Source organism: Acinonyx jubatus, chromosome C1, assembly GCF_027475565.1.
Source record: "Acinonyx jubatus isolate Ajub_Pintada_27869175 chromosome C1, VMU_Ajub_asm_v1.0, whole genome shotgun sequence".
Lineage (NCBI taxonomy): Eukaryota > Metazoa > Chordata > Mammalia > Carnivora > Felidae > Acinonyx > Acinonyx jubatus.
The window spans coordinates 42,141,573-42,166,367 of record NC_069381.1 but is presented as its reverse complement, the minus strand read 5'-3'; the positions used below and the strand labels follow the sequence as shown (position 1 = coordinate 42,166,367).

General features: G+C 38.5%; 1 protein-coding gene across 1 annotated transcript in view; it reads right to left on the bottom strand.

Annotated features, from left to right (window-relative positions):
• Positions 1-22,952, bottom strand: part of SCP2 (sterol carrier protein 2) — a 125,403-nt gene extending 102,451 nt beyond the window's left edge. Inside the window, exons 1-5 of the mRNA XM_053214050.1 lie at positions 22,794-22,952; positions 15,256-15,313; positions 14,561-14,632; positions 10,754-10,885; positions 8,016-8,068 (exon numbers count right to left, since the gene is read on the bottom strand). The gene's annotated coding sequence lies outside the window, so the exon portion shown is untranslated. The remainder of the gene's footprint in view (positions 1-8,015; positions 8,069-10,753; positions 10,886-14,560; positions 14,633-15,255; positions 15,314-22,793) is intronic.
• Positions 22,953-24,795: the final 1,843 nt, after the last annotated feature.

Sequence of the window (24,795 nt, the reverse complement as noted above, 5' to 3'; positions counted from 1 at the left end):
AAAAAATATATGCACCCCCATGCTTACTGCAGCATTATTTACAACAGCCAAGATATGCAAACAACCTAAGTGCTAAGTGCCCATCAACAGATGAATGCATAAAGACAATGCGGGCTATATAGACATATAGATACACACACACATATGTACATACATATATATACACACACACACACACACACACATATACATGTATACACACACATATACAAACATGCACATACATATAATAGAATATTATTCATCCATAAAAAAGAATGAAATCATGGGGTACCTGGCTAGCTCAGTTGGTGGAGCATAAAACTCTTGATCTCAGGCTTGTGAGTTTGAGCCCCAAGTTGGGTATAGAGATTACTTGAAGGAGAAGGAGAAGGAGAAAGAGGAGGAGAAAGAGGAAGAGGAGGAGGAGGAGGAAGAAGAAGAAGAATGAAATCTTGCCATCTATGACAACATGGATGGACCTTGATGCATTATGAAAAACTAAGTGCAATAAGTCAGAGAATGACAAATACCATATGATCTCACTTACATGTGGATTCTCAAAAAACAACAACAACTGGCTCACAGATACAGAGAACAGACTGGTAGTTGTCAGAGGGTAGGCAAAAGGTACAAGCTTCCAGTTATAAAATTAAAAAGTCATGGCCGAGGCAGTGGCGGGGAACCTGGCTGGCTCAGTCAGTAAAGCATACAACTCTTGATCTCAGGGTTGTCAGTTCAGACCCCATGCTGGGTGTAGGGATTACTTAAAAATAAAATCTATTAAAAAGTCATGGAGATATAATGTACAACATGGTGACTATAGTCAATAAGACTTTACTGCATATTCAAAAGTTGCTAAGACTGTAAATCTTAAAAGTCCTTAAAAGTTCTCATCATAAGAAAAAAGTCTTGTAACTAAGTTTGGTGACAAACGCTAACCAGACTTACTGTGGTGATCATTTCACAAAATATGCAAATATCGGACCATTATGTTGTACACCTGAAAGTAATATAATTGTGCATCTCAATTACACCTCAATTTTAAAAAGCCTAATTCAAACAAAGACAGAAATAGGAAAAAGGATGGGAAAAGATATACTATTCTAATTCTAATCAACAGAAAGCTGAAATGCCTATGTTTATATCAGACAAAATAGATCTAAGATCAAGGAACACTACAATAAAGAGGATTATCTCACAATGATGAAGGGGTCAATTATCAAGTACCTAACAATCCTAAGTGTTAGTATACCTAATATCAGAGCTTGAATACATGAAACAAAAACTGATAGAACTGAAAGGAATAGACAAATCCACAGATTTAGCAGAAGATCTCAATACTTCCCCTCTGAATAACTGATAGAACAAGTAGACAGGAAAATCAGTAAGGATATGAAGATTTGATCAATATTAACAACCAATATGACTTAGCATTTACAGAACACTCCACCCAATAACATCAGAATACATATGAAAGTGCACAGACTATTTATCAAAATAGACCATATCCTGAGCCAAAAAGTAAGTCTCAGTAATTAAAAAGTATTCATATCATACAAAGTATATTCTCTGACCACAGAGATTTAAAATAGAAACAAATAGGGGTGTGTGGGTGGCCTGGTGCCTGGGTGGCTGGATGGTTAAGCATCAAATTTTGGCTCAGGTCATGATCTCACGGTTGGATCATGGTTCCAGCCCCGCATCAGGCTCCTGCTGTCAGTGTAAAACCTGCTTCTGATCCTCAGTCTCCATCTCTCTCTTCCCCTCCCCTGCTTGTGCTCTCACCCTACTTCAAAAGTTAATAAACATTAAAAAAAAATTTTTTAATAGAAACAGAGAACAGAAAGATATCTGAAAAATGCCTAAATATTTAAAAATTAAACAACATGCTTCTAACACATGGGTGAGAGAAGAAATCACAATGGAAAATTTTTTTTCAAGTTTTTATTTAGATTCCAGTTAGTTAACATACAGTGTAATATTAGTTACAGCTGCAGAATTTAGTGATTCATCACTTACATACAACATTTGTTATGCTCATCATAACATCCCCCCTCCCCACCCGCCTCCCCTCTGGTAACCATCAGTTTGTTCTCTACAGTTAAGAGTGTTTCCTGGTTTACCACCCTCCCCCTTTTTTTTTTTTTTTGAAATTTAAAAATAATTTGAAATAAATGAAAATAAAAGCATGACATAAAAAAACTTATGGTATGGGGGCCCCTGGGTGGCTCAGTCGGTTAAGCATCCGACTTCAGCTCAAGTGATGATCTTGTGGTTCATGAGTTCAAGTCCCACATTGGGCTCTCTGCTGACAGCTTGGAGCCTGGAGCCTGGAGCCTGCTTCGGATTCTGTGTCTCCCTCTCTCTCTACCTTTTGCCCACTCTCTCTTTCTCTCTCTCAAAAATAAACATTAAAAAATGTTTTTTTAACTTACGGTATGCTGCTTAAGCAGTGTTTTAAAAGAATGTATAGTATCAAATACCTACATTTGAAAAAAGGCCAGATTTAAAAGCAATGACCTAAGCCTCCAACTTTATAGACTATAAAGAGCAAGTTAAACCCAATGTAAAAAAAAGGAAATATTAAGGATCATAGCAGATGTAACTAGAAAGTGAGCAGAATGAAATAAATAGAAATTAACAGAATGGAACAGAAAACAGAAAAAATAGAGAAAAACCAATGAAAATAAAAGCTGGCACTCTGACAAGATCAATAAAATTGGTAAACACCTTTTATTTTATTCATCATGGGAAAAAGAGAAAAGACAAAGATTAACAACATCAGAGGAAGAACAAGGACACGTCTAAAAATCCTATTTTAGGGGCACCTGGGTGGCTCAGCCGGTTAAGCGTCCGACTTCAGCTCAGGTCATGATCTCATGGTCCATGAGTTCAAGCCCCATGTTGGGCTCTGTATTGACAGTTCAGAGCCTGGAGCCTGCTTTGGATTCTGTGTCTCCCTCTCTCTGTGACCCTCCCCCATTCATGCTCTGCCTCTCTCTGGCTCAAAAAAAATAAATAAACATTTAAAAATAAATAAATAAATAAAAATCCTATTTTAGATGCCTGGGTGGCTCAGTTGGTTAAGCGTATGGCTTCAGCTCAGGTCATGATCTGTGGTTCATGGGTTTGAGCCCCACATCAGGCTCTATGCTGACAACTCAGAGCCTGGAGCTTGCTTTGGATTCTGTGTCTCCCTCTCTTTCTGCCCTTCCCCAGCTCTCTCAATCTCTCTCTCTCTCAAAAATAAATAAACACTGCGCAAGGATGACACGCAAATTCGTGAAGCGTTCCATATTTTAAAAAATAAATAAATAAAATAAATAAATAAATAAACATTAAAAAAATAAATAAAGATCTTACTTTAAAGAGATACTATGGGAATAACATGATCAACTTTTTGTCAATAAATTCAACAATGTAGATGAAATGGACAAATTCCTTAAAAGGCATTATCAAAGCTCACTCAAAAAAAAAACAATGACATAAATAGTAATATATTTACTAAAGAAACTGAATTACTGGGGTACCTGGGTGGCTCAGTTGGTTGAGCATCCAACTTCAGCTCAGGTCATGATCTCACGGTTCGTGAGTTTGAGCCCCGCATCAGGCTCTGTGCTGACCACTTGCTCAGAGCCTGGAGCTTGCTGCGGATTCTGTGTCTCCTTCTCTGCCCCTCCCCCGCTTACGCTTTGTCTCACACTGTTTCTCAAAATTAAATAAATGTAAACACAAAATTAAAAAAAAAAAAAAAAAAGAAACTGAATTACTAAACTTAAAAGGTTAAAAACTTTCCCATAAAGAAAACTCCAGACCTAGATGTGGTTTTTAATAATTTTCAAATACAAGTTACCAAGATACTTATCATTCACTACTTAAGAAAAAAAGTCAATTTTTCATGTGTCATAAATATCAGGTACTCTCATTAAGCATCACCTAATCTTATTTCATACTCTTCTCCAGTTGCCACCCTCCAATCCAGTTTTTCAAACTGTCCCCTAAACATATTATATTAATTACTTTTTTTTTGTAGGCTCCATGCCAACGTTGGGCTTGTAGAGTCACATGCTCTACCGACTAAGCCAGCCAAGTGCCTCTGAACGTATTATATTATGTTTATTCCACCATCCATGACTTAGCTCATGATGTTTTCTCCCATACCCAGAAAGATCTCATGCTTCCCTATCTTTAATTATCTTTATTATATTATTATAATTATCCATATTTATTATATAAAAATTTCATATAATTATTATCTCTTATTGTCTTTAAGACCCAACCTAACATCTCCTACTTTCTTAAAATGTTCTCTAATGAAAATGGGAAATAGCTCTTGTTGATTTCAATGCCTGTGGTTACTAACAGATACTGTCACATATATTTAACTTAATTTAAGGTAGAGGTCCTTTAATGTTTGAACAGAAAGAACTGAATCAGATTGACCTCATAAGTCTTAGATGAATAGGCTAAAAGTTATCTTCAACTCATTTTCTAACAATGATTCTAGTTTTAGGGGCGCCTGGCTGGTACAGTCGGCAGAGAATGCAACTCTTGATCTCAAGGTCATGAGTTAGATGTTGGGTGTAGAGACTACTTAAATAAAACTAAAAAAAATAATAATAAAGCAATGACTCTAGTTTTTGTTTTTGTTTTTTTAAGTTTATTTCTTTTGAAGGGGGTTAAAAGAGGCAGGGAGAGGAGAGAATCCCAAGCAGGCTCTGTGCTAACAGCACAAGCCATCCAGGCACTGGCAATTTCTAATATATATATTTTTTTTCAAGGGTAATTACTTCTTAAATTATATACATGAGGCACCTGGGTGGGCTCAGTCACTTAAGCATCTGACATTTGATTTTGGCTCAGGTCACCATCTCATGGTTCCTGAGATCGGGCCCCACAATGGACTCCATGCTGACATCCCGAAGCCTGCTTAGGAGTCTCTCTCTCCCTCTTTCTCAGCCTCTGCCCCACTCACATATGTATGTTTGAACACACTCACTCATTCTCTCTCAAAATAAATAAATATTTTTTAAAAAAGTAAAGGGATGGAAAAGATATTTTATTCAAATGAAAACTAAAAGAAAGCTGAGGTCACTATACTTATATCAGATAAAATAAACTTTAAGACAAAGGCTATAATAAGAGACAAAGAAGGTCATTAAACTAAAATCCACTTCTATTAATTACACATAAGATTCAAATATTCAATCTAAATAAAAACGCTTAATCATTTTGGCTCTCCTCTACATTCACATGTTGATATACTTATTAAAGTATAATTATGTCTGGTCTTATTATTTTAAGTCAGGTTTAAAACCTCAAAACCATCTATCTAATGATAAAGAGGTCAGTCTAACAAGATGACATAACATTTGTAATTTTTCATGCACCCAACACAGTAGCACCTAAATATATAAACCAAATGTCAACAGACCTAAAGGGAAGGATAGACAGCATTCAATAATTGTACACAGGACTTTAATACCCTACTTTCATCAATAGATAGATTAGTCAGACAGAAAATCAATAAGGAAACATTGGACCAGATGGACGTAACTGACATATACAGAACATTCCATCCAAATGCAAAAGAATACACATTCTTCTGTGGTGTACATGGAACATTTTCCAGAATAAATCGTGTGGTAGGCCCTTAATAAATTTAACAAGACTGAAATCATCAAGCATCTTTTTCAACCATAATGGCATAAAACTAGAAGAAAACTAGAAAATGCACAAATATGTGGAGATTAAACAACATGCTACTGAACAACCAATGGGACAAAGAAATTAAAAAATATTTTTTTAAGATGAATTAAAATGGAAATAAAACAACCAAAAATTATGGGATGCAGCAAAAGCAGTTCTAACAGGGGGAAGTTCATAGTAATAAACTCCTATACAGAGAAATGAGAAAGATCTCCAAAACAACCAAAAACAAAAACAAAAAAAAAAAAAACCCACATGACAAAACCCTAACTTTACACCTCAAAGAACAATAAAAAGAAGAACTAAGCCCAAAGTTAGTAGAAGAAGAACATAACAAAGATCAGAGTAGAAATAAATGAGACAAAATATCAAATAGAAAACATCAATGAAACTGTGGGACCCAAGGAATTTAACAAAACTCCCCTATCCCTGGACAAGCAGAGCAAGACTAACTCCATTTTATGCTACACCCACCATCCCATGTATAACCCCCACATGACCTACTTATTGCTTAAGACACTCCCCCACCCTCGTCAAGCCGCAGAGCACACCCTTACTGGAAACTGGCTCATATAGGAATATGGAACCCCTAACTGCCAAAGAATGTAAACCCCGCCTTTTGCCCGCCAAACTTGCGTGCCAATTCTGACCAGAGTGATAGGCTAGTTCAAACAGTTCACTATAGGGTAAATTGTAATTCAATTGCCACCTGCATGTGGACTAACATCACTATGCAACTTTCTGTGTGTTACAATCTCATTGGCCATTGGCCCCTATAAAACTGCTATGCCTCTTAACCTAGGGGTCCAAGTCCCTGCTCTGCTGTGTCAGGTATACTTGGGCCCAAGCTCGAGCTTGCAAATCAACTCTCATGCGTTTGCATCGGTATCGGCTCCTTGGTGGTCTCTGGGATTCGAAATCGGGGTATAACAATACTAAACACTGGTTTTTGGAGAAGATAAACAAAATGCCCAAGCCTTATCTTCTCTCACCACTTCTTCTCCATTAATTCCAATTAAACATAATTATATCTTATCACACTATCATCTAAACTCTTTTTATCTTTTTTCTCTTTAGAGTGTATACTAAATAATTATTTCTAACCTAGTCCAGTTTCACTAATTCTCTTTTTAGTCATGTGTAATCTGCTATCAAACCTATCTTCTGATTTCTTACTTTTAATCATTTTATTTTTCTTTTCTATAAACTCTACTTTTTTTTCATGCCGATCATGTCCCTTTTTGCAGTTTCCAATATTCTTACAATATTTCCAATTATGGTGCCTTGTTTCTTTAATGCCTGGTTATTACTGCATGTCTTAGATAATTATTTGAAGAGTTCTCAAAGCCTCCAAAAGAAGATGCTTTCCTCCAAAAGAAAACTCACACTTGTGTCTGTTAAGTACCTAGGTAATTACCATTCTGGAACCAATTTAGACTGAATTCAAGGTTTGAGGTTTCTCTAACTGTCCTGTAATGAGAATTTTGGTAGCAATCTCATATGAGGAATATCAAAGAAAGATTTTTCAGTGAAAGGTTTTTCTGGTGTTTTGTTTTTGTTTTTTTCCTTCTCTTTTTTCTCCCCTATTCTGCTCGGTACCAAGACAACTCTCACAGGAAAAAAAAGACAGTTTTTCTTTAGATTTGCCCTTACCCAAAGGGTTTATCCCCGCAGGACCCCAGTTTAATGTGCAGAGTGAGTATTAAACTTCTGACCTTGGGAGGACTACTTGCCTCTTCACTCCAGGGGACCATCAAAATTAAAGCTCACAGCTTCCTGATCAAAGGCATTCAAGGCAAAAGTGCTTCAAATACTTCAAACTCTCTGGCATTCATCTGCAATTCCTCTCTCTTTAGCACTTCCTTGCCTTTAGGATTTTTTCTTTATATTCCAATACTTTAACTGTCATCTCTAGAACTGGTTTAAATAATTTGGCTTCCCATTTCCAGAATCAGAAATCCCACACTTTATTAATCCTCTTCAATTTGTTAAGTTTTTGAATTAATGACTCTCAAATTAAATAGGTAAGTCACCTCAAATTCAATCATTTGACATTTCTGAACATCAGGTTTATCATTGACAAAGTAAAGAGGTTGAGCCAAATTATCTCTGATTCTTTACTGTTCTAAAATACCAGAATTTATGCATACATATACAATGTCACATTTCAGATTGTGAATATATCAGCTCATTTAATAACTATGCCAAATTATGCTTTCTGTTGCTTATTAACAGGTTCTATTTATAGTAGTCAGATGGGCAAAGTTATCTCACAGTACTATTAACAACTCCAGAGTAACAGTAAGACTCACATTTGATAAAAGGGGTCCCTTCTCCATCTTCTCAAACCCAAGAGCCAAGACACAATCTGCCATACCTTGAAAGAAAAATGTAATCATTAGGAAAAATTAAATTTCAAGACACCTAACCAAATACCATTAAATACTTTAAGTAATTTGTATAAAATTGAAATAGATGCTATAATCTGACAAAATGTTTAATAAGTGAAAAATTAGAGTAAATTCTTATATGATTCCAGATAAGAGGAAAAATTATGTATTTAATTCTTCCTTTTATTCTAAATAATTTGTATGCTAATAAAACTTTTTATTAATATGGAAATATGGTTCAGTGAAAACAAATATAAACAACCAATTTTGGGTTTTTATTAATTATTTTTTAATGTTTATTCATTTTTTGAGACAGAGTGTGTGCACGCACACGAGACAGAGAGAGAAAGAGCGCCGCATGAATGGGGGCATGGCAGAGAGGGAGACACAGAATCCAAAGCAGGCTCCAGGCTCTGAGCTGTCACCACAGAGCCTTATGCAGCACTTGAACTCACGAACTGCCAGATCATGACCTGAGCCAAAGTCATACACTTAACCAACTGAGCCACCCAGGCGGCCATAAACAACTAATTTTGAATTTTAAAACAAATAAAATTTAAAAAATTTTTAAAGGATCCTGATTAAAATCTTAACAGAATTATTTTTGGAGGGAGGGGATGCCTTAAAAATGATGTTAAAGTTCAACTGAACAGCAAAATAAGAATTACCAAAATTTTTCTTTAAAAAAAAAAAAAATGAAGAAACCTAACAAAGTGAGGGGCACAGAGGACTCAAGCATTATCAAACAATAAGACATTATAAAGCTCCAACAAGTAAAATAACAGTGGACGGGCACTCAGGTGGCTCAGTTGGTGGGGCATCCAACTCTTGATTTGGGCTCAGGTCATGATCCCAGGGTTGTGCAATCAAACCCCAGGTAAGGCTCTGCATTGAGTGCCCTGAGTGCGGAGTCTGCTTAATTAAGACTCTCTCCCTCTGCCCCTCTCTCCCACTCGAGCACTCTCTCTTTTTCTCTCTAAAAAACAAAACCAAACAGGGGTGTGCCTGGGTGGCTCAGCTGGTTAAGCATCTAACTCTTGACTTCAGCTCAGGTCATGATCTCACATTCATGGGTTCAAGCCCCACACTGGGCTCTGCACTAACACTGTTAGTGCTTGGGATTCTCTCTCTCTCCCTCTCTTTCTGCCCCTCCCCTGCTCTTGCTCTCTCACTCTCTCAAAATAAATAAATAAACTCAAAATAAAAAAATTAAACAAAACAAACAAAAACAATAGTGGAGTAGTAGAGCAATAATCAACAATCAACCAACAGAACAGAATAGAGGGCCAAATAAAATACATTGGAATATTTGGAAATATAGAATATGATATATACTCAAGAGAACTAAAAACACATGGCCACTAAAAAATGTACATAAATATTTATAGAGGCATTATTCATAATAGGCAAAAAATAGAAACAATCCAATGGCCATTAATTGATAATTGGATAAACAAAATGTGGTCTATCCATACAATGGAACATTATTTGGTCATGAAATATAATGAAGTAGGGATATATGCCACAACACAGATGAACTGTGAAAACATTATGCTAAATGAAAGAAGGCACAAAAGGCTATGTATTATATGCTTCCATTCATTTAATGTTCAGAATAGGTAAATCCAGAGACAGAAAGTAGCTTAGTAGTTACCAGGTGTTTAGGAGAGGGGAAAATGAAGAGTGACTGCTGATAGGTTCAGGGTTTCTTTTTGGGGTGATAAAAATGTTCTAAAACGCTAGATAGTGGTGATGGTTACACGAAATCTGTGATTATACTAAAACACACTTAATTGTATAGTTTCAAAAGGTGAACTTATGGTACATAAATTAGATCTCAATAAAATTATTATTTTTTATTTTTTTAATGTTTTCTTTTTCTTTTTATTTTTGAGAGAGAGAGCGTGAGCAGGGGAGGGGCAGAGACAGAGGGGGACAGAGGATCCAAAGTAGGCTCTGTGCTGATAGCAGCGAACCCAGTGAGAGGCTCAGACTCACAATCCGTGAAATCATGACCTGAGACAACGTCGGACACTCAACCGACTGAGCCACCCAGATGCCCTTACAGCTGTTATTTTTTAAAAAGATCTACATTATAGGGGTGCCTGGGTGGCTCAGTTGGTTAAGCATCCAACCCTTGATTTCAGCTCAGGTCATGACCTCACAGTTCACAAGATCGTGCCCTGAGTTGGGCTCTATGCTGACAGCGCAGAGCCTGCTTGAGATTCTCTCTCTCTCTGCCCCACCCCTGGCATGCATGTGCACAAGCACACTCTCTCTCTTTCTCAAAATAAATAAATAAACTTAAAAAAATAATTTAAAACAAGATACACATTATAAAAGCAATCCCTCTGGGGCACGTGGGTGGCTCAACTCGTTAAGCATATGACTCTTGATTTTGGCTCAGATCATGATCTCATGGTTTGTGGGTTTAAGCCCCACCTCTGGCTTTGTGCTGATGGCCTGGAGCCTGTTTGGGATTCTCCCTCTCTTTCCCTCTCTCTGCCCCTCCCTTACTTGTGCTTTCTCTCTCTCAAAATAAATAAATAAACTTTAAAAATCAATCAATCAATCAATCAATCCCTCTGATGGTCATAGAGAGAAATGATGAAAGGGCAATAGATATTGCCCCACGTCTATTTAAGTACAGTAGACAAATAAACAATCCTCACCACCCTGTATCAGCTGCCGGGCCATAAACAAAGCAGTAGAACCAGTAGCACAGTTATTGTTGACGTTAATTATAGGAATTCCAGTCAGTCCCAAACTGTGATAGATAGACCTCTGCCCACAGGTAGACTCACCTGTACAGAAAAAGAAACAAAAACTATAATATCTACAACATGGGAATTTATGAAGCTGCAATGCAACATAATACCACAGTATGGTGGTTGTTTTTTTTTTCCAGTATTATGCCTTTGCCTAGCATACAACACAGGCAGAACAATAAATAAACTGACATCTTACTCAGAAAAAGGTTTTGCATTAAGCATCATTTACACTCCAAATATGAAAAATCCTCAAAACACAGAATGATATGTACTTTCTCTACATGTTACAATAGGAAAGTAGAGAAATGACCAAGTAATAGCGAACAATTCAATCTGGCTAGTGCTACATGATAAAGGAAGCAATGTTTCATTTATACTTCTTTACAAATCTTTAAAACTATACCATCTGATTAAAAGGCTATGACTTTCTCAGGGAGCCTGGGTGGCTCAGTTGGTTAAGCGTCTGACTCTTAATTTCAGTTCGGGTCATGATCTCAGTTTGTGAGTTCAAGCCCAGCATCAGGCTCTGCGCTGACAGTGCGTAGCCTGCTTGGGATTCTGTGTCTCCCTCTCTCTGCCCCTTCCCTGCTTGTTCTCTATCTTTCTCTCTCAAAATAAACAAACATTAAAAAATAATAGTAATTTAAAAATAGAAATAAAAAATAAAATAAAATTTTAATTTTATTTTATTAAAATATTTTTTATTAAAATATGATTTGAATAAAATCATGATTTTTCTATTAATAAAAATAATAATAAAAATAAATAAATAAATAATAAAAATAAATAAAAATAATAAAAATAATTTTCTATTTTCTATTAATAAAAAATTTTTCTATTAATAAAATCTATGATTTTTCTCTTCATATAAAGGTTCCACAACTTCAAAAAGTTTAAAAGATCCTATAAGGCAGGTCATTACAAAAAAATAGTGATCCAAGCTGAATACACATTTGACTCCCTTTGCCAAGTAACACGGCCACCAAGGCAGACATGCTAGAGCAATGTAATGGGAACATCTGAAGGTATAGACTCTTCAGAAGTCTTCAGGGAAAACAGCAAAGTTCAGGACCTCCTTTTCAATAAATACATTGTGTATCTCTCTGACCTAGTAAATTTCCCTTTGAGAATTCTCTTGGTATCTTGAAATCTCAAAACAATAACCACAGATATGCACACAGACTCACCTATGGTTATGCTTACTATAGCCTTTTTTCAAAAACTTTTTTTAGCGTTCATTTATTATTGAGAGACTGAGAGAGACAGAGCGTGAGCGGGGGAGGGGCAGAGAGAGAGAGGGAGACACAAGTTTGGGAAGCAGGCTTCAGGCTCCAAGCAGGCTTCAGGCTCTGAGCTGTCAGCACAGAGCCCAATGCGGGGCTCAAACCCCTGAACTGCGAGATCATGACCTGAGCTGAAGTCAAATACTTAACCAACTGAGCCACCCAGGCACCCCAAAGCCTTTTATGATAACTAGAAATCAGAAAAAATTTAAAATGTCCCATGAATGAATGAATGAAGAAAGAAAGAAAATGTCCAAGAACAGGATATCATTACTACTACTAAATAAACTGCAGTAAATCCCAAAGACTAGAAAATCATACAATCATTAAAAAGGCTGTAAAAAGACTGGGTACATTCTAAATGTCCATTGAAAGGCAACGGATTCAATAAATTATGATATATCTATTCAATGGAATTTTATGCTATCATAAAAAATAGACCAAGGAAGCTCTTTATGATACAATTTGGAACAGTAGCCAAGAACTACTAAGTAAAAAAGAAAAAAAATTTAAGATACAAAATAGTGTGCGTATTATGCTACCATGTATGTAACAAAAGGGGAAAGGGGAACTTACACACTCACACATACTTGTATATGTACAAATCACTTCTGAAAAGATACACCAGAAATTAGTGAAACTGGATGACTAAGTGAAGGTAACCATGAGACAGGGAGACAGAAATAAGTGTGAGATTTTCCACTATATAACCATCCACCTTTGGTATTTTTGTACCATGTAAATACTTCATCAAGTCCAGAAAAAAAAAAAAAAAACTTAACTGAAAAAATGCTGGGGCACCTGGGTGGCCCAGTGGGTTGAGCGTCTGACTTCGGCTCAGGTCATGATCTCGCGTTCCGTGAGTTTGAGCCCCGTGTCGGGCTGTATGCTGACAGCTCAGATCCTGGAGCCTGTTTCAGATTCTGTCTCCCTCTCTCTCTGCCCCTCCCCCACTCTCACTTTGTCTCACTCTGTCTCTCAAAAATAAATGTAAAAAAAAATTTTCTTTTAATGTTAATGATAACATAAAGGAAGACCTAATGGAGAATACTGACAATACTAAAATGAGAAAAGTAGGTTACCAAAAAGTATGTATACTAGGACCTCATTATTTTTTTTCTTTTTTAAGTTTTATTTATTTAAATAACCTCTACACCTAATATTGGACTCAAACTCACGATCCAGAGATCAAGAGTTGCACATACTTCTGACTAAGCCAGCCAGGTGCCCCAGGACCTAATTTTCTTGAAGAGAAAGTTGTATATGCATGCATACTCACATGCATTCATATTCACTGAAGGATAACACCAAAACTTAATGGTGATAATTTCTGAACTGGACAATGGGATTACAGGTGATTTCTTTTTTGTCTTTTTCTGTTTCCTTTTTTTGTTATAATTAGTGTATATTCTTTTCCTAATTAGAAAAAGTTTGATATGGGAATGCAAGCTGGCACAGCCACTCTGGAACACAGCATGGAGGTTCCTCAAAAAATTAAAAAGAGCACTACTCTACGACCCAGCAATTGCACTACTAGGTATTTATCCAAGGAATATAGGTATGCTGTTCCAAAGGGACACATGCACCCCAATGTTTATAGCAGCACTAAAACCATAGCCAAAGTATGGAAAGAGCCCAAACGTCCATCGATGGAGGAATGGATAAAGAAGACGTGGTATATATACACAATGGAGTATTACTTGGCAATCAAAAAGAATGAAATCTTACCATTTGCAACTATGTGGATAGAAATAGAAGGTATTATGCTAAGTGAAATTAGTCAGTCAGAGAAAGACAAACACCATATGACTTCATTCATATGAGGACTTTAAGAGACAAAACAGATGAACATAAAGGAAGGGAAGCAAAAATAATATAAAAATAGGGAGGGGGAACAGAAGCATAAGAGACTCATAAATATGGAAAACAAACAGAGGGTTACTGAAGGGGGTGTGGGGGGGGGGATGGGCTAAATGGGTAAGGCGCATTAAGAAATCTACTCCTGAAATCATTGTTGCACTATATGCTAACTAATTTGGATGTAAATTTAAAAAAGAAAAAGAAAAGAAAAAAGTTTAATAAAAAATTTTATTGGATACAAAAAAGTAAATGTTTACAAATTTTAAAATAACAAAGAACAAAAATTTATCTTCTGAACAGTATCTTTATATGGTAGAACTATGGGCAATTTTTTGTTTTTTGAAGATAAACAATTTTTTTTTAATTTATCTCCTGTTTTGGCAATAAACAATGGCAAAGACATATATTAAACTAGGCTAACACATAAGGGAAATCTAGGAATGATAGGAATAAGACTCTGAATTCTGATTTTTGAGGGTTAAAATTTACAAATGCCTCTGCACTGTTTATGAAGTTGCTGCTATATTAGGTGAAACACTTTTAGAATATGTAGTTTACCACATACCATAAACGTAGCCAACATATGCCTGTTCCACTACTGAATAAGGGATCTGTGCATCAGATAAAGCTTTCTGGCCTATAAAAACAAAAGTGTTTAATCAAATAGTGCTTTGAGTATTTGCTTTAGGTGAGTAAAAATTAACTTTAGAGTTTTCCCAGAGTAGATCTACCTCCAAATAGTCTACGTTCAATTCAAATGACAAACCTTCATCAAATCCTCTCAGACCTCTCCATTGAGAAATAACCATTTCTTCCTCTAAGCTACTACATCACTTTTCCATACCTCCTTTATGATACTTATATACTAACTATAAATATATTAAACCCCAAAATCTTAAACCCCCTTAGTGGCAAGGTCCTTGTCTTACTCATCTCTGTGGCTCCACTGTACCTCTAAAGGGCAAAATTGGAAAGAATATCATTATTGGGGGGCAGGGAGGATGCCCACAGAGCCCTTTGCTGTCACACTAAACACTTGGATAGTACATAAAATCAAAGGCCACTGTTTGCCCTGGCTATCTAGCTAAAAATTAGCCCAAGTTCTTTTCCCTTTGTCCTTCCTAATGAATCAGTAAGCAATTATCTGTATAGGTTCTTCTCCTTGACCCAAGATTCTTTTTACGGTTGCAAGGTTGTTCCACAATCAAGATAGACTACACAGTAACATCAATGTTCAAATACCTAAATTTTCTATTTTACCTGCTTCTTTTGCCAAGTGAGGATAGTCTCTTGAATTCTCAAGTCCAGGCTTTAGGAACTAGAAATATAGAAGGAGATAATAACAAAAGCAAATATAGTTAGATTTTTCTCACAACAGAGCACTGCAGAAATTCATTCATCTATTAGCTTACACAAAAACACACAGAGCACCTAACATACTGAGCACCTATCATGTTCCTGGACTCTGACAATAAATAATATACAGTCCTTGCACTCGGGGAGCTTCTAGTCCAACAGAAAACAGAAAATTATACTACAGTGTCCATAAGTACAGAATAATTTGGGAGGGAAAACTACATAGGTTCAGAGGGAGGATTAGAAAGGCTTCCCAGAGGAACTGACATTTAAATTAAGTCTTTTAGGATGGAGTTTGCCAAGTCAAAGAAAACAAAACTCCTAGGGCAAAGGTCTAGAAGTGAGAGAATATGGCTCAATCCAGGTACTATAAACAAGTTTATATTGCAGCAGTTGAAGTGCAAGATAAGTTACAGCAAGTGACAGGTACAGAAGAGTAACTTAGGTCCAAATGATGGTAACCACTAACATTAATTGGGCACTTACTGTGTTATGCATTATGCTAAGCACTTCACATATATTAACTCATTTAATCTTCACAATAATCCTAAGAGGTAGTCACTATTATTACCATCACTTTACAGTAAGAAAACTAGGGTATATAGAGAGATTAAGTAATTTGCCCTAGGTCACATAGCTAATAAGCAATGAAGCTGAAACTTCAGACAGTCTGGCTCTGGAGCCAACTCAGGGAACGTTATATGCATTCCTTTGACGTCTGAGCTTTATCCTGAAGACAATGGATTTTTTTTTTAAGAGACTGGAAAAAAAACGAGATACTGCTACACACCTATTAGAATGGCCAAAATCCAAACACTGACAATACCAAATGCTGACAAGGATGTAGAGCAATAGGAAGTCTCACTGCTTGTGGGAATGCAAAATGGTATGCCCACTTTGGAGGACAGCTTGGTGGTCTCTTATAAAACTAAACCTTCTCTTAACATTAATCCAGCAATCCTTGGTATTTATGCAAATGAGTTGAAAACTTATGTCCACAACAAAAGCCCACAGAGGCACATTTATAGCAATTTTAAATCACTGCCAAGACTTGTTAAGTAACCAAAATGTCTTTAGTAGGTGAATAGATAAATAAACTGTGGCACATGGAACACTACTCAGTACTAAAAAGATATGTACTATCAAGCCATGAAAAGACACAGAGGGTGGTGCCTGGGTGGTTCAGTCAGTTAGCATCTAAATACTGGCTTTGGCTCAGGTCACGATCTCACGGTTCATGGCACAGAGAAGAATTCCTTGTTGGACTCTGCCCTGACAGTTCAGAGCCTGCTTGGGATTTTCTCTTCCCACTCTCTCTGCCCCTCCCATTTGTGCTCTCTCATGCATACATTTTCTCTCTTTCTCTCTCTCTCTCAAACGAATAAACTTTAAAAAAACAAAGAAAAGACATGGAGGAATTTTAAATGCATGTTACTAAGTGAAGAAGTCAATCTGCAAAGCCAACAGACTGTATGATTCCAACTATACGACATCCTGGAAAAGGCAAAACTATGGAGATAGTAGAGATTAGTGGTTGTCAGAGGTTGAGGGAAAAGAGGGATGAACAGGCAGAGCACAGAGGATTTTCAAGGCAATAAAACTATTCTGTAAGATTTTTTTTTAATGCTTGTTTATTTTTTGAGAGAGAGAGAGAGAGAGAGTGACAGCGAGGGAGGGGCAGAAAGAGAGGGAGACACAGAATCTGAAGCAGACTCCAGGTTCTGTGCTGACAGCATAGACACAGGGCTCGAACCCACAGACCATGAGATCATGACCTGAGCCAAAGCCAGATGTTTAACCAACTGAGCCACCCAGGCACCCCATATTCTGTATGATATTACAATGGATACATGTCATTATACATTTGTGCAAACCTAGAATATACAACACCACAACGGAACCCTAATGTAAGCTATAGACTCTGAGTGACAATGATGTGTCAGTTTAGGTTTACTGATTATAACAAATGCCCCATTCTGGTGCAGATTACTGATAGCGAATGAGGCTGTGCATGTGTGGGGGCAGGGAACATATGGGAACTCTACTCTATACTTTCTGCTCAATTTTGCTGTAAACCTAAAACCGCTTTGAAAAATAAAGCCTTATCTTTTAAAAAAGAGAGAGACTGGGGTGAAAAGAGCTGCATTTTAGATTATTATAGATGTAATGTGGAGAAATGAATGAAGGGAATAGGCAGGAGGCAGTGAGGACAAATGATCCTGAAACAGTCCAAGTAAGAGTTGACTAAGATAAAAGCAGAAAAGATGAAAAAAGTAGACAGATTTAAGAAACATAAAAGAAGAAAATCTACCAAACTAGGTGGCCAACTAAATAAAGTGGAGTGGTTTGCTGGTCAGTGGAGGTGCTAGCAAAAAATTGGCTTTCAAAAAATTTTGACTGCAAGCCACAAAAAATACACATTACAACAAACCCAGTAGACACATATATACATACATAATTGAAGCTAAATTTTCATGAAATACTTATCCTTGTTATACTGATAAAATATTTTCTATTTGATTTCAAGTTTTTAATGCTAGAAGCAACCTACCAAATTTACTTTTCAACCTCCCAGTGAGTCACAAAACCAGTCTTAAGTATTATATAGAGACTTGACTTAAATGCCACATTTCATTGCACAGTGCTGAAATACATCTGTTGAACTTGAACCAAAAGAAAACATTTAACATTTCTTCCCATTCTGTCTCATCCAATTTCTTCATAATTCCTGCATTAGGGAATCCTTCATAATTCCCTAATTCAGTACCTAAAAATTGCCTATTCCACCCCTACTTATTCTTCAATTCACTACCCACAATCAGATCATTTACAGAGAGCACTCATATACAGAGAACAGTATGCTAGGTTCTAACTGGTTATACCAATTTATGATTAAATTATAACCCATGTAATGAAACAACTGCACTTTCCCAGTGCTTACTGAAATCAAGGTAATTTTTAAATGACTAGCCAAGCAAATAAACACATACAACACTACTTCTTCAAAATAAAAAGCATAGTTAGGTGGAAACTACCTAATGTCCATTAACAGCAGACTGGATCAACTGTGGTATGTTCACACAGTGGACTACATGACATCAAGTAGAATGAAAAATCCATAAATACACATACAATTATGGATGAATCTCACAAATATAATGCTGAATAAAAAAGCCAGGACTAATCTAAGGTCTAAAGTCAGGATAATGGCAATCCTTGCAGGTGAGGAGTCGGTGACTGAAAAAGAGCACAAAGGAGATTCTGAGGTGCTGGTAAAGTTCTATTTTTTTTAGTTTTTATTTGTTTCATCAAAGAAATGCAAAACAAACAAAAAGCACCATAAGGCATTAATAAAAACGGCAATTCAGTTTCACTACTCTCCACACACTAGTCTTACTTGTTCCCAAAACATCCACTTTTAATTCTTTTAGACATTTCTTTTTTTTTATAAACTGCCATATTTCTAAATGTTCTTATACTATCATTTCTTTATCAATTTCAGAAATTATATCATAATCTCCAAAAAGGGCCAGTGAGGATTAGGTCTCTTTAGGCCCCCTCACATAGACATTTACACTTACTCCATCCCACTTATACAACTGAATAATTTTTATTAAATCAGTACTCATTGTTTACTTCATTAAGTAAATATTTTTTATTACTGGGCCAAGTTGTGTGCTATAATTACATTTCCTATGGTACAATTTTTTTTCTAGAGTTATTTTTAAAAGTTTTAACTTTTTGGGGGCACCTGGTTGGCTCAGTCAATAGAGCATGTGACTCTGAATCTCGAAGTTGTGAGTTTGAGCCACAGGCTAGGCATAGAGATTATTTAAAAACAAATAAATAAATAAACTTTTTTTTTAATAATAAAAAAGTGGCGTCTGGGTGGCTCAGTCAGTTGAGCGTCCGACTTCTGCTCAGGTCATGATCTCACGGTTTGTGAGTTCGAGGCCCACGTCGGGCTCTCTGCTGACAGCTCAGAGCCTAGAGCCAGCTTTGGATTCTGTGTGTGTCTCTCTCTCTGCCCCTCCCGTGCTCATTCCCTCTCTCATTCTCTTTCAAATAAATAAATGTTTAATAAATAAATGATAATAAATAAAAGTTTTAGCCTTTTTAAAGATTAATTGTAAATAGCAGAGATACAGAATACCACACACAAAACATGAATTACTCTAAGGCAAACACTCTTGCAACCACTGACAAAGATTCACCAAACTCTAGCCAGGCTCCTCTGAGCCCTCTTCTCTAAGCCACCACCTTGGCTTATAAAAACCAAACATTAGCACAGTTTCTAACAGCTCAAGTCCACATCCCTAGGATGACTCTAGCCCTACTTAAAGTGCCTCAAGGCTACCAAAAAGAAGTTACTGTTTGTTCCCACAAACACAAGAAGATAGGACCCCTGTATCCAAGTCTCTGTGGGAGAGTGGGAGCCCAAGTTTGGATAAGCACCAGTTAGCAAACCCAAGTGGATTTCACATGGACCAAGACCCCCCTTCCTCCTTTTTGTAAGTTTTCATTTCCCTCGCACTACACTACTGGGCCCCAACTCACCACCCTCCCTATTCCCTCATTTCCCTTTAAAACACCCAGTCACCTCTGTATACATCAAAACTGAGTGCACTTCACACTGGACTTTCCCTTTCACAGTCATATGTTACTGACTGAAATATGTCCGGATGCTTTACCTAGTGTCTGCCTTTCCTTATCTTTCACACTACCACCCAGACCGATAAATTGAACTTTGCTTCCATTTTTACTCCAGAAACTCCTCTAAGCACTCCGTCCCAACCTCAATCTCCTCTTACTATCGTTCTCTTACAGCAATCACTTCTTTGTAATATTTCATTACTTTATCATCCAAGTATGTATCTGTAGACACTACAGTTTAGTCTTGCCTTTTATCAAAATTCCATGGGTCTTTTAATTCTCTTTTAATCTACAGGTCCTCCACCACTTTCTTTCCCTCTCAATGTATCTGTTTAAGAACCTAGAACATTTGACCTAGAGCTGCCCAGATAAGTGTTGCTTTAGCAAACTTGTTTCAGTTGTGTGTTGGGCTGGGGGGGGGGGGGGAATGTAAAATGTATTTCTTCTGTAAGTCATGAAATTATCATACATTAAAGTATTAGGAAAATCAAGTGCTTATTATTTGGTCCTAACTATAAGGGCACCAGAATTTAAAAAAAAAAAAAAAAAAAAAAAAAGTGACCAGAATAACTTAGAGCGAGTTGAAGAACTAGGAGAAAATATAGTACTTGGGTACTTTGCTATAGACTGAATGTCTGTGTCCTCCCAAAAGTCATATATTGAAATCTAATCCCCAGGGGCGCCTGGGTGGCTCAGTCGGTTAAGCGTCCAACTTCGGCTCAGGTCATGATCTCTCAGTCTGTGAGTTCCAGCCCCGCATCGGGCTCTGTGCTGACAGCTCAGAGCCTGGAGCCTGTTTCAGATTCTGTGTCTCCTTCTCCCTGACCCTCCCCCATTCATGCTCTGTCTCTGTCTCAAAAATAAATAAACATTAAAAAAAATTAAAAAAAAAAAAAGAAATCTAATCCCTAATATGGTTGAATTTGGAGGAGGGGCCTTTAAGAGGTCATGAGGATGGAGCCCTTACAAATGGGATTAATACACTTATAAAAGAGACCCCAGAGAGCTCCCTCACCCCTTCTGCCATGTGAGGACACAGCAAGAAGATAGCTGTCTATGAACCGGAAAGCAAGACCTCACAAGATACTGAATCTGCCAGTGCCTTGACCTTGGACTTCCCGGCTCCAGAACTGTGAGAAATGAGTATTTGTTGCTTAAGCCACCCACGCTACAGTATTGCTGTTACAGCAATCCAAACAGATGAAGTCAGACCACTTCTTGAATAGGTAGAAGGTAAATCTATGAAAAAAGGGCATATCAGAAGGTAAGCAGCATAAGCAAAGGGACTTGGGCTGCTATCAGCCAGGTGGTGGTTGTGATTTAGTTGTATTAAAACCTGTTGACATCCACCATAGAAATTCTAACTTATTTCCTATACTGATAATAAAATCTCATTACGAGAACTTCAAGTTGTATGGGGAACTCAGCTATTCAAATTAAGAACTATCACACAGGGGTGCCTAGATGGCTCAGTCCATTAAGCGTCCGACTTCAGCTCAGATCATGATCTCATAGTCCCTGAGCTCAAGCCCCATGTCAGGACGCGTGCTGACAGCCTGGAGCCTGCTCCGGATTCTGTGTCTCCCTCTCTCTCTGCCCCTCCCCTCCTCACACTCTGTCTCTCTCAAAAATAAACATTTTTAAAAATTAAACAAACAAACAAACAAAACTATGCTGGCTTCATGCTGAGAGGCTGAGCGTAATTCCAGGAAAGAAGCCTGGCAGTCCCACTCTGGCTGATGCTTCAGGTGCTCACTGCCTCTCTAACAACTCCCTGAAAAAAAAAAAAAATGCTGAATGCTACTTTCAATTTTTGCTTTTTTCTAAAAGCGAAAATCCTCTTCGAATTTCAGCTAACGAAAATAGGCACTAACACAGGTCTCTGAAATACAGGTGAAAACGAAACGGCACAACCTGTACTTGCCACAAGTTCAGCCGCACCGAAGCAAAGGTTAAGTACGGGACTCTGTGGGAAAGTCGGGAGGATCAGAAACTTCTTGGAGAAGCTAAGATCCGAACCAGTCTTTTAAAAGTCCGAAGTCAACCAAGCACAAGGAGTAAGAACAAGAGAAGGAAAGCAAAAGAAGCAGAGCACAGAGTGCGGGTGAAAGTAATAAGCAGTTTGGCATTACTCGCACTTAGGAGCGGGGAGGGCGTCAAGAAATGAGGCCAGGAGCCTCTGGATTCCTGAGAACCAAGCAGAGTACCACTGCGGGGACAGAAAGGGGGTCGGAGGATCCAGGAAACCTGCCACTTGTGCCAAGACACTGCACATCACCGTTTCTCCTCGTCCACACTTCTAACTGTGCCTGTAAAGGAATCCTACGGGGAGTACTCCTGGATGTGGAGAGCTGGGGACATTCCCCTTTCCGTACCTGCTTCCCTTTCCAGTGTAAGGAGGCTCTTGCCTCGTCAAAGAGCCACATACCTTGGGATTCCACTCAGAATCAAAGGAGGTGTGGGTTTTCGGTTATGTTGGGGTGTCCGTCACAAAGCCTGATCCAGGGAGAACGGAAAAGGCGGAAGGGGAAAGAAATGGCCACAGGAACCACCCCAGACAGCGCCGTATCTCAGAGACAACCCTACACCGCAACCCACCCGAGTCGCCACTCTCATGCCAAGAAGCCGGAACGGGCCAGTGGGGTGCCCGGGGCGCCCTCCCGGTAGGAAGGACAAACCGCCGGCCAGCGCCAGGCCCCTGCCCTTCCCGCCGTGCCCCTGTCACCTCGGGGCTCCCCGACTCCTCGGCCTCTCCGGCACCGAGAGAAGAGGTCCGCGGCTCTGTTTACCTTGGTCATCCCAACCCCCACCACGAACACCCGGTGCCGGGGCCGAGGCTTTACGGCCGTAAGGAGCATGGCTCAGACTGTGCGCTGCGGAGGCCGACAGAGCAAGTCCTGAGGCAGCCGACGCGTGCGCTCACGGACCAAAGCGGCAACGACCCCGGCGCTCACCCAAGAGCTAGGGGCGGGCCCGGAGGCGGTGAGGGGGCGGAGGGCACGCTCCGGCGGCGCGAGGTGGAGCGAGAGTAGGGCGCCTGCGCGTGCGCAGAGGCGGCCGGTGGTGGCGTTCTTTTCGGGGAGGGGGGCGTTCAGCAGTTCTTTGTCTGCGAAGCTCTGGACCCGGCTCACAGGCGGATGGGAATCTCAGTCCACATCACACATCAGGAAAAAGTTTCGTAACCTAGTACAGCCATTCGGGTTTACGTTCTCATTTATAATGAGAGGAGTAGCGCCTGAGGCTGAGAGCAGAGGGTGGCCTGAAACCGGACTCAGAAAAGCGTAGCCTGAGGAAAGGATTTGGGAGTGTTCTAATTGTTCTGTATCCTGTTACTGTTGGTACTCAGAAGAGTCATTGCAAGTGCAAAAAGTCATAAGGCTGTACAACAAGACTATGGGGAGTGTTTTACTGGATGTCTAAAACAACCAGATTTCATTTCACTAGCTATGTGACCTTTCTTGTTAATCTCTGAATCTCACTCTTGTTTTGCTCCCGCAAATTATGCTCAGAAACTGAGCTTTTGTCTTTGCCGATGGTTTATTTAGCACAGATTTGCTGTAGGGATTCTAATTTATAATAGTAATATTTCACAAGCCAGTAGCATACGGTTAACGTCTCTTAATAAGCTCATAAAGAAATAACATACTCCAAACCAAAGATAGGTTAACTACGTTATAGTTCCAGGCATAAGGGAGATGAAATAAAGTCCAAGTTTAGTTGTGATGTACTTTCTATGAGTTAGTTGGTCCTCTGTAAATCAGTCCTTCCAACTAAGCTGGGAATCAGCTGCCAGCTTAGGTTCCTTACTGCTGGGGCACACAGCTAGCTGGCACCGAGTTGACCACTACCTAGGAAGAGTAGGCTTGCCAAGGCAGAACAGAAGTCTTTGTCTTCCTGAGACCACTGTGCCTTGAATACCACTCAGGACCAAGGGTAGGGTGGCCACCCCACATGAACAAGTGTCTCAAGACCTTCAGAGATCTGCTTTGATCAGCAAAGAGTAGCCTTGCCCAAATAGAACATTCTCAATAAGTCCTCATAAATTCTTGGTATTTAAAGTTTAAATGTCCATTATATCATAGTTGCTCCTCCATATGTTCCTATCTATAAGCACTCAGCAGCACAATTCTGCTATCATCTTCACATGGCCTCCCAAGTTCACCCTCAGATCAGAACAACTGCACGTAAGTCATAAGTGGATTTGAAATCTTCACAAACCAACACATTCTCATAAGGTGTTTTGTGAAGATGATCCTAATAAATACACAGCAAGGACCCTTACTCAGGACTCTTGTCTCCTCCTGGACATTAACCTCTCTCATATTCAATTCTGCATCTGCTCCCTTGCTGGACAAGAGAGAATTCCAGACTCAAAGTCTGTGACACCTATGGCCATACTGTTATTACCACTTTGTCCTATGCCCATTGCTGCTCTGCTGATCTTTCTTGGAGACCTAGGAATAATAATAATGTAGAGGAAGGGGGCACTTTGTTATTTTAAAAACCAGGCACCAGATTTCCTCTTAACAAAAGGAATTCTTTTATTGGTGTATTAGTTTGCAAGTGCTGCTATAACAAAGGACCACAGGTTGGATGGCTTAAACAACAGAAATTTATTTTTCCACAGTTCTGGAAGCTGAAAGGCTGAGATAAAGGTGTCGGTAGGTTGATTTTGTCTGAGGTCTCTCTCCTTGGCTTACAGATGGCCATCTTCTCCCTTTGTCTTCACAGGTCTGTCCTCTATACCTATCTGTGTCCAAATTTCCTCTTCTTATAAGGACATCAGTCATA